The sequence below is a fragment of the Rutidosis leptorrhynchoides genome, chromosome 2 (genome assembly GCF_046630445.1).
Source record: "Rutidosis leptorrhynchoides isolate AG116_Rl617_1_P2 chromosome 2, CSIRO_AGI_Rlap_v1, whole genome shotgun sequence".
NCBI classification, from domain to species: domain Eukaryota; kingdom Viridiplantae; phylum Streptophyta; class Magnoliopsida; order Asterales; family Asteraceae; genus Rutidosis; species Rutidosis leptorrhynchoides.
In genome coordinates, this window is record NC_092334.1 from 644,016,990 (window position 1) to 644,028,430 (window position 11,441).

At 37.2% G+C, this 11,441-nt stretch overlaps 1 pseudogene; it reads left to right on the top strand.

Moving 5' to 3' along the window:
- Positions 1-8,057: 8,057 nt before the first annotated feature.
- On the top strand, positions 8,058-11,192 carry LOC139893746 (protein LYK5-like; annotated as a pseudogene).
- The last annotated feature ends 249 nt before the right edge of the window (positions 11,193-11,441 follow it).

The window sequence follows — 11,441 nt, forward strand, 5'->3', positions numbered from 1 at the left end:
GGTCATTAGATCCTGTTGAACCTTCTGAGACTATAATACTTGAAAGTAAAAATCCATTAGAGTCTGAACTTTTGAAAGCTTCAGACTCTAGCATTTTAGTCTCTCAAAATAATAGTGTATATTCTGACCTAGAGTCTGACACCTAAAAGTCAAGTTGCAATAACAACTCTGAATCATCCTCTGACACTGACACTTGTCCAGATCCAAAAGGGTTAACTAAAGGAAGGTCAAAGTCAAAACAAGCTAAGACAATTCAAAAACTCAAAAAGGAAATTTCTAAGCTCAATGAAAAAAATCAAGAGTCAAGAAAAACCTTCAGTTAAAAGAACATCTTGTTTTCCTAAGGAAATTAAGAAGGTATGGAAACCCAAAGTTTGTGAAAATAAAAGTGTCTTAAAATCTGTTAAGGACAAGTTGATCTGGATTGGAAACAAAGCTTTTGTTTGGAGAGTGAAGAGCACTCCAACTGAACCCACTGAAAAGTGGGTTCCCCTTAAAAACTAATCATTCTCTTTTATTTGTGTCTTGTGTAGCAGGGTAATATGTGGTATCTGGATAGTGGTTGCTCAAGACACATGACTGGATGCAAAGAGCATCTTGTAGGGTTTATTGAAGAAAAGGGTCCCTCTGTAAGATATGGGGATAATTCTGTTGCAAAGACTATTGGTTATGGTACTGTTAAAGCTGGAAGTGTTACATTTAAGAAAGTTGCTTTAGTTGAAGGGCTGAAAAATAATCTGCTGAGTGTGAGCCAAATTGCTGATGAAGACTGTGAAATCAGAATTAGGAAGAAAGCTGGTATTATTTATGATCCTAAAGGAAGGCCAACTCTTGTGACCTGGAGATTTCAAAATGTGTATATGCTGGATCTAGAATCTGTTGATGCTGGAATTGAGACATGTCTGTACTCTCAGACTGTCCCAGAACTTAATTGGCTTTGGCACAAAAGACTTTCTCATCTTAATTTCAAAAATATCAATGAGCTTTCCAAAAAGAAGCTTGTAAGAGGTCTTCCACAACAACTTTTCAAGAAAGATAAACCTTGTTCTGCTTGTATTATGGGTAAATAGACCAAAACAAAGTTTTCCTCAAAAACTCTAGCTACCATTAGTGTTCCACTTCACATGCTTCACAGGGATCTGTTTGGTCCAATGAACACTAGTAGTCTGGGTGGAAAAAGATATACTCTGGTAATTGTTGATGAATATTCCAGATTTACATGGGTTATTTTCTTAGCTGCAAAAAGTGATGCTCCTGAAGAAATCATCAACTTGATCAAGAAAGAGCAAGTGCAGAAGGGTGTTCTTGTCAAACAGTTGAGAAGTGATCATGGTACTGAGTTCAAAAATGTTACATTAATTGATTTTTGTGTAGAGTCTGGAATTGGTCAAAATTTCTCTGCTGTTAGAACTCCACAACAAAATGGAGTTACTGAAAGAAAAAATAGGTCACTCATTGAAGCAGCCAGAACCATGCTATGCCAATAAATGTTGGCCTAAGGTTCTGGGCTGAAGCTATCAATACAGCATGTTACACTCAAAATAGGTCCTTGATTGTGAAGAAACATGGTAAAACTCCTTATGAGTTATATCATAAAAAGGTGCCTACTATTCATTACTTCCATGTATTTGGGTGTAAATGCTATATTTTAAATCAAAGAGATCAGCTTGATAAGATGAGGCCAAAGTCTGATGAAGGTATATTTATGGGATATTCTTCTGTATCCAAAGCTTATAGAGCATATAATCAGATGAGAATGAAGATTGAAGAATCCATTAATGTTTCCTTTGATGAAAGATCTTTAGAAATGGATCAGTCATGTAGTACTGAGCTATCTGCACTTAGTGAATTATCTAATTTAATTTCAGGAAATAGTGTTCAGACTCTAGATTCAGAGTCTGAGTCAGATGAACCAAATCTGTCTGGATTGAGAAATAAAGTTGCAGATGATACTCACACAGAAGAACCTTCACAGGAAGAAGAATCTGTTGTCAATCAAGAAAGTGGTGATCAGTCATCAAATACCACTTTGGATCTCACTGTTCCTACTAGAAAATCATCTAGAAACATAGTTCCTCCAAAGCATCTTGAGGATTATGTTGTGGATCCTGCAGGTTTGCCTAAATCTAGTTCTTCTTCTCAGACACCTGTGTCTGATTTTGCTATAGCAAATTACTGCTTCTTTTCTTGTTTTCTTTCACTAATTGAGCCTAAAGAAGTATATAAAGCATTGGCTGACAATGATTGGGTTGAGGCTATGACTGAAGAATTGACAGAATTTGAAAGAAATGATGTTTGGGAATTGGTTCCAAAGCCTGCTGATAAAACTGCTATAGGCACAAAATGGGTTTTTAGAAACAAGGTTGATAAAGATGGTATTGTAATCAGAAATAAAGCAAGGTTGGTTGCTCAAGGGTATAGAAAAGAAGAAGGAATAGACTATGATGAGACTTTTGCTCCTGTTGCTAGAATTGAAGCTATTAGACTGTTTCTGGCATATGCTGCTCACAAAGATTTCAAGGTGTTTCAAATGGATGTGAAGAGTGCTTTTCTGAATGGTAAATTGCAAGAAGAGGTTTATGTGAAACAATCTCCTGGTTTTGTAAGTAAGAAATTTCCTAAGCATGTTTACAGGTTGAAGAAAGCATTGTATGGTCTGAAGCAAGCTCCCAGAGCCTGGTATGATACCTTGTCAACATTTCTTCTAGAAAAGAATTTTTCTAGAGGAGCCATTGACAAGACTTTGTTTATCAAAAAGGACAAAGGTGATGTGTTACTTGTTCAAATTTATGTTGATGACATTATTTTTGGGTCTACAAATCCACACTTAAGAAAATAGTTTTTTGACATTATGTCTGAAGAGTATAGAATGAGTAATTTACGTACTTTAAACTATTTTCTTGGATTGCAAATAAAACAGAGTTCTGAAGGCATTTTTATTAACCAAAGTAACTACATTTCTGACATGTTAACTAAATATGGGTTTAAAAATTGTTCTACTTTAAGAACTCCAATGAGTGTTTCTGAAAAGCTTGATAAAGATGAATCTGGGAAACTCACTTGTCAATCAACCTATAGAGGTATGATTGGATCTTTGCTATATTTAACTACAAGTAGACCTGATATAATGTTTGCTACATGTCTTTGTGCACGTTACCAATATGATCCTAGGGAGTCTCATTATAAAGTTGTGAAAAGAATTTTTAGGTACTTAAAAGGTGCCCCTAACCTGGGTCTTTGGTAATCTAAAGACTCAGGGTTTGATCTAATTGGTTACACAGATGCAGACTATGCAGGTTGTAAATTAGACAGAAAAAGTACTTCTGGTGGATGTCAATTGCTAGGTGGAAAATTGGTCAGCTGGTTTAGTAAAAAACAGAATTCTGTGGCCATTTCCACAGCAGAAGCTGAATATGTTACTGCAGGAAGTTGTTCTGCTCAGTTACTTTGGATGCAACATCAACTTCTGAATTTTGAGTTAACATTGACCAACACTCCAATAATGTGTGACAATGAAAGTGCAATTGCTATTACTGAGAATCCAATGTTTCACTCAAGAACCAAGCATATTGAAATCAGGCATCATTTTATAAGGGATTGTGTTGAAAAGGGCAAAATGTTTTTAAAGCATATTGGCACTAAGGATCAATTGGCAGATATTTTCACTAAAGCACTTCCTGAGAAAAGGCATTTTTATCTTCTTGGGCAACTTGGAATGTTAAATCCATCAACTGAAATGTTGTCCAGTGATGATACTCTCTAAACTGTTGTTGTAAAAAAAAAAAAAAAAAAAAAAAAAAATTAGAGTCTGGATTATGTCATATTCAGAGTCTGGATGACATCATGTTATTTAGAGTCTGGAAAGGTTTACTCTGCTGGTGTATTTTTACTGTAAACTTGTTTCCTTATTTGGTCAATAAAGGTTTTCTTTATTCGGGTTTCTAAAGTAAAAAGTTAAATTTTGAAGGGGGTTAATGGTAACTTTTTGAAATTTTTGTGTCAGGGGTATTTATATTTTCCCTAATTTTTCTTCTTCAAAATCTTCTTCAACTTACTCTTCAAACATAAACCCTAATCCCTCTCATTCGATCATCATCTTCTTCAAAACCTCTCTCGGTTTTCATAATTCATTCGTGTTCTTGCAAGTTTTTGATTGAAGCAAATGGTAAATACGAAGTTCATTCCTTTTGTTCTTGTTCCCACCGATAACATGATTAGGGCAAAAGAAATCAGAGGAGAGAAGGATGTGCAGGTTTCGGCTAACAATAGGGTTGCTTGTGCTACTATTCCTGCGAATTTTGCTAATGAAGGGTATGAGGATCTAGTTTTGTTCATGCGAAATCACCCTTTAAAGGAGGCTTTCTTCAAGACAACTATCATGTTTCCAGAGATGTTTGGTGAATTTTGGTATACCTGTGTTGGAAACAGAGAGGCTAGATCTATCACTGGTACTTATAGAGATGGTAACAATTCTTTAACTATTACTGAAAATCATTTAAGAATTGCTTTGAATCTTCCTGTTCAGGATAACTTTATTAGAACTGTGTCAAGGTCTGCTGTGAGATCTTGTTTTCCTATGGTTGGTCAGCCTTTAACTAATTCTTTTGTTAAGATTAGTATGTTCTCTCTAAGGTGGATGTTTTTGTTATCGAATGTCATTAGAAGTTTGAGCTTCAAATGTGGTAGTCTGACTGAGGTTAATGATTTTGAGGCAAATCTATTTCATGCTATGGTCACAGGAAGGAATATTGATTTTGCACGTTTAATCTTCAATGAACTCTTGGTTCTCACTGAAAAAACTCCAAGAGATCATAATCTGCATTTTATCAGGTTTTTAAGTTTAATGTTTGAACAGGCTATGACTCCTGCTTTGTATGATGGGCTTAAAGTGTTTCGTGTGTATGAGTATACCTTTATTCCAGAATGTAGTGTCAGAATGTTTCACAGCCACATTGTGAATGATCAAGAGGTAGCTCTTACTCCTGCTATGTTGCATTGGGTCAATCTTGGCCGTGCAGACCAACCTACAGATTCTGAGCAATCAGGTTCTGCAGGGGCATCTTCTTCAGAACCTGAACAATCAGGGTCTTCAGAAGGTCACAATAATGGTCAACCATCTTTAGAATCTGAGCAATCAGATTCTACCCCCACACAAACTTCACCCCATGTTGTTTTACAAATAGAGCAGGCTGAAGACATGGGTAAGGAAATCCCACCTCACTCTAACCCATCTTCACCCACTGCTGCTGAGCAAATTACCCACTCAACCCACCTTATGAACCCACCAGTTCATACTGAGAATACCACCATATCTAAAACCTTAGATACTACAGCACTTGTGGATTCACCTCAAAGATTCACTAGGAATAGTGCTGCACGTACTGCTCCACCACCTCTGCTAGAGGTTGGTGAGAGGAGTGCTTTGACCCAACCTGAACCTGGTAGGTTAGTTAACTTGGATACTCACATTACAGTCACTGAGAAAACCCACTCAGTTGGATTACATGAAGAAGTCCCAATCCTGGACTCAAATAACCAAATCCAAAACCCAACTGCAATGGCCAAGCCAACTTTTACCCCAGACTTAAGTCTGCCACTACCCACCCAAAATATTCCATCCTTACACCTTCTTGCACAGGCTGCCAATATCACACTCATGTCACAGGGTGAGATACAGGCCTCAAAATCTTCTATGACCAAAGATCAGCTTTCTTTACAACAGGAAGGCTGTGAGGACATACCAACCCTACCCTTATCTTCTGGCACTACTTCTTAGACTGAGGCACCAGTCACCATGGTTGGCCTGCATCAGGCTTTGACCAAGTTGACTAAGGAGTTTGATGACAAGCTCTCTGGTGTGCAGTCTAAGATTAATAATCTTAACTTTAATAATAATTTCGTTACAAAAGATGAGATGATGGAGGTAAGGAGGTTGGTTGGGGATATGCAGGGGTTGACTAGTACAGGTGGTTCAGGGTCTGTCACAGAAATTAATCACAGGTTGGCTGAGTTGGAGAAAAGAATGGTTGGTGTTGATGAACTGAGACAATATTTTACTGGCTTTGCATATGATATTTGTTCTCTCAAGAATCAACAGACTGAAATTTGGAAGTTCATTTCTTCTCTGCCTTTAGATGATGTCAAAAAGGGGGAGAAACGAAAGAGGTCAGATGATGCAGGTACTGCAGATGCAGGTATTGTAAGTGTTGAGGGGGAGCAATCTAAGAGGACTCACATTAAGGGGGATCAACAAATTGAGGGGGAGAATGTTGTTGATAAGGGTAATTCTGGTGGTGTTTTGGTTGCTGCTACTACACAAAGAGCAGATGGTGATCTCAGAGCCCAGATGAACAAGAGATTCAGATTCAGAAGATATGATGGTGATGTTGTGAAAGTTGAAGTTGAAAAATCTGAGTTTGAAGGTGTGATTTTGCTGTTAACAATGGCACATTTGCCAGACAGAAGGTTAAGAGTAAAAATGAATCAAATTGTTCGTTTAGGTTTCTGTGAATGGAGAGGCATTGCTGTTTGTATCAAGGAGTATGCAGGGGATCAAGTTATTGTGAATGAAGTGTTAAAGAGAGTGCGCATGTTAGTTCACTTGGTATTTGAAGAGGGATTCATCAGTGTTAAAGATTATGAAGTGTTTTGTGAAACTTTTAACCTGGAAATGAAGAAGAGAAGAGTTAAGGGACATGTTGAAAGATATGCTGTTCCTGAGCATTTGGAGTTTGTTGATGACAAGTATGTTGAATACTTGGATGGCTTGATGATAAAGACTTCTGGAAATCAAAAGATGTTGATTAGGTGTGATCAGTTTGAAGAGGCAAGCATTGATATGTTGATTAATCTTTTGTCCAGGTGTGAAACAGAGCAAACATTTCCTTTTAGGGTGCAATTGTTGAAACACTTGTATAGCAAGCTGAATATGTTGAAGAAAATTCCTCACATGAAGAGCAAGTGTAAGTTTATTGAAAAGGAGTATGCTAAGGTGGTTAATTAGGTGTACAGGTTATTTTAACATCATCAGATAGGGGGAGATTGTTGGGAAAATGAAAATCTGATGAGTCAAAAGCATGCTAGAATCTGGAGATTTAGAGTCAGAAGTTGCAGACTCTGAAATTTGCTGAAGTCAACGGTTGAAGTTTTCTTGAAGGCAAAGTTAAAGATTATTCTGGAGATATACTTAAAGTTTAAGAAGATATGATTTGAAGATTCAGTTTTATCTCCAGAATTGACTTTTGAATTAATAGCTAATTTGTTTGATTTTTAGTTTATCTTTTCCTTATTTATAGCGAAGTAGTTTTGAAAATCAAATCTCTAGATTTGGTGTTTATCTGTATAAATAGGGACGTATGGTTTACTTTGAACATGTACTTTTTCACACGATCAATATCATTGTCTTCTATTCTATTATCGTGTTCTCTCAATTTCTGCACTAATAATTCTTATTTATTGTTTAAGTGAGAGTCTGGTGTTCATAATTCAATTACTGTGAACTATTAGATAGTTTGTTTGTATTGCCGCTTTCTAGGTACGACGGTTTTCTCCTCATTATCCTTAGTTGAAGACTATTTCTTTTCGAAATGTTTTCCGTTATTTATAAAAGTTTTTGTTATGTTGCCAAAAAGAATAAAATTGTCCACGTTATCAGATGATCAAATGATTAAGCTTTATACAAAGTTTCAGAATCTTGGACATTTCCATCTTCTAATAGGGGCATATATTTCGAAACCAAAACAGTAATAACAGCATATAGACAACTCCAGTACTAAATCCAACAATCTGTATATCAGTAAGTTGAAAAAACAAACCAGTTTAACTCTTATCATAACAAAAAAGATTGCATATTTTTGTGAACATCATTGACTTTTATTCTTCATAAATCAACCAAGTTGAACTCACCTCCGTTTCCAATACGACAACCTGATAACGCGTCTTATATTATCTAGTTTCAAACTCTTTGATTTTTATTCCAAACTCTTTGATTTTTATTCATTCCAACAACTATATAAAATCTACCTTCATGTTTTATTTTATACATAATATAAAAAATATGTAATATCAATCCCAAACGCCACTCCAATCATTTTCACGACCCTCAAAATATGTTCTTCCAATTCCGGTCGACCGTACTCTTCTTAGTAACCACCACCGCCACCTTCATCCTTCAATCACAAGCACAACAAACATACGTCGACAACAAACAACTTGATTGCCAAAACAACGACACAACCACACTCGGTTACATTTGCAACGCCGCCCCCACGTGTCAATCTTACCTCACTTTCCGATCACAACCACCACTTTACAACACACCAACCGCCATTGCCACCCTTCTCAACTCAAACCCTCATGACGTCATTCCATCAATAACTTCACTTCCACATCATTCATCATTCCTGCTGATACTGCTGTTATTGTTCCCATAAGTAACTGTTCTTGCTCTGATGGAGGCAATTATTATCAGCATAATGCTAGTTATGTGCTTAGAGTTACTGGCGAATCGTATTACTCGATTGCGAATATTACTTTTCAGGGCCTTACTACTTGTCAAGCTTTGATCAACCAAAATCCTTATGATTTCCTGAATTTGTTAGTTGGTGACAATATCACGGTAAGGCGGCATGTGGTACCATGTTAAATATGTATGATAATCTGTTTTGATACCATCTTAAATTATTTGATATTTTTTAACTAGTCAAATAGTCTTGTATGTATTGATTAACTCTCAAAAAATTGTATGGTACTTTACTTTGCTAACCGTAACAACTCATCCCATATCGGTTTGAAAAAAGAAATACGAGTTCATTATTATACAATATTGTTAGATGCAAACCCAATCCCACATTGGTGGGGATAAATGTGCCACCATATAAACTCATGAGTGTCTCCCACTACTACCAATTGGTTTTAGAGTATTAAGGAGCTCATTAGTGTTATACGGTTGGTTCTTGTTGGGCTGTAACCGGTCATATCTCTGGTATCAGAGTGGGTTAGCCCAAAAATTATAATGTTGATCAATCTCCCGAGTTTGCCAACTATAATGGATCCTTGTGTGAAACAACTCTTAGCTCCTACCATGTTAAAATGTTTTAAGCATATGTGTATATGTTAATAAAATATGATGTTACACATTTGTTTATATACAGATTCCGCTCAGAAGTGCATGTCCAACAGCAAACCAAACAGCTGCAGGAGTTAGGTATTTGCTCACTTACCTGATTGAATCAGGTGACACTATAGATTATATATCTCAAGCATTTGGAGGTGTTGATATTCAAAGAATTTTAGATGCGAATGAGATCACTCTAACTCAAGTTATCAAACCATATAACTCAATTTTGGTTCCACTTACAACTGAACCCACACGAATAAACGTATCTGTAACTCCACCGTCGCAGCCTTCTCCGCCTGTGATTCCAATACCACCGAGTAATGGTGGGAGCTCCTCGAACAAATGGGTCTTTATCGGTGTTGGAATTGGTGTTGGTTTACTTGTACTTGTTTCTATTTTCGGGGTCTTATTTTGGTTCTCGAGGAAAAAGAAGGTTCAACAAACGAAAACTAATAATCTGCCTCAGTATAAAAACTCTGTGACCGTTGGGTTAATTGGCCCGGAGAGTAACTCATTGTCAATTTCAACGGAAGGATTACGAATAGCGATTGAGTCGGTAATGGTTTACAAGTATGAGGACCTACAGAGGGCTACAGGAGAGTTTACAGAAGATAACAGAGTGAAAGGATCGGTTTACAAGGGAGTTTTTAATGGGGATTTGGCAGTCGTTAAGATAATGAAAGGTGATGTTGCCGCCGAGATTAATATGCTTCAACTAATTAATCATTCAAAAGTAATCAGGCTCTCTGGATTCTGTTTGCATCAAGGAAACACTTACCTGGTTTATGAATTTGCTGAAAATGGGTCGTTGGGTGATTGGCTGCACGCAGTGGTAGCTACAAAGAACAATACACGATGCGAATCGGTTTTAGACTGGAAACAAAGAGTTCAAATCGCACATGATGTATCAGACGCGTTGAATTACCTTCACAATTTCATTACTCCGCCGTACATTCACAAGAATTTGACAAGCAGCAATGTGTTGATAGATGCTAATATGAGAGCAAAGATAACGAATTCTGGGCTTGCGAGAAGTGTTGATGAAAACGACAATGGAGAGCTTCAGTTAACAAGGCATGTTGTAGGGACATTTGGCTACATGCCACCTGAATACATCGAGAACGGGTTAATTACCCCTAAAATGGATGTGTTTGCTTTAGGTGTTTTGATGTCAGAGCTCTTGTCTGGAAAAGAAGCCGCCACACGATCACCAGAAGATGGCGGTGATAAGAAGGATGATGAGTCTGGTACGGTTGTGCACCAGTGGCAGTTGTCGGAGACAATAAAAGAGGTGGTTGGAGGAGATAATGTGAGAAATGAACTGGCGGAGTTTATGGACGGTAGATTGAGAGGTGAGTACCCGATGGAGTTGGCGTATTCTATGGCAGAGATTGCTAGTAAATGTGTGGTGGCTAATCTAAACGACTGCCCGTCTGTTACAGAGGTGTTTATGACACTTTCACAGATAATGTCTTCATCGTTAGATTGGGATCCATCTAATGAACTTGAAGACTCTAGATCTCTTAGTCTTGGCAGATAAAGTAAATATATTTAAGCTACTGTAATTCAATGTTATTTTTTATAGATAACATCACGAATGATCCCTGGGGTGTAGCATAAATCACCGATGGTTCATGTACCTTTTTGTAGTCAAGGACGGTTCCAGTGATTTGCATGTAAATCACCGGTGGCCCCTGTGGTTTGCATTTTTGCGTCAAGGATGGTCCCTGTGGATATACACCACATGGACCGTCCATGATTCAAAATGCAAACTACATGGACAATCCTTGACAGAAAAAAGTACAAGGACCGTCGGTGATTTTTAATACAAACCACAGCGACCATCCGTGATATTTTGTCTTTTTTATATGGTCTATTTTATATTATATTTGTTACGTTATAGAACAAAAAGAACATCATGAATATTTATATAACTTCCTGATTAGTAATCAACGTGCTGTAGGTTTAGACATTTACATTTAAATGATTATGGCAAAGAGAAACTGTAAAATGGAAAGATTGATAATGATCCATGTTAGCCATTGTATATTTTTGTGATGATGCACAAACTGATTAAAAAAAATTAAACCTTTCGAGCCAGTGTCCTCTGTTTTGTAGCATGTTGCACTACCTTTTCCTCAACTGGTAGACCTTACGTCTTCTGACCCCATCGATTAGCTTCCTCGCAGTATTCTGTAATACACTCGAACCATCTCCAAATTCTTCCTTTTCTTCTTCTGTTTCCGGCACAAAAAACGGATCTTCATTAAGTGCTTCCCAGTGACTAAGAACAAGCAGAGCACTCAAAGCCCCCCAAGTCCAT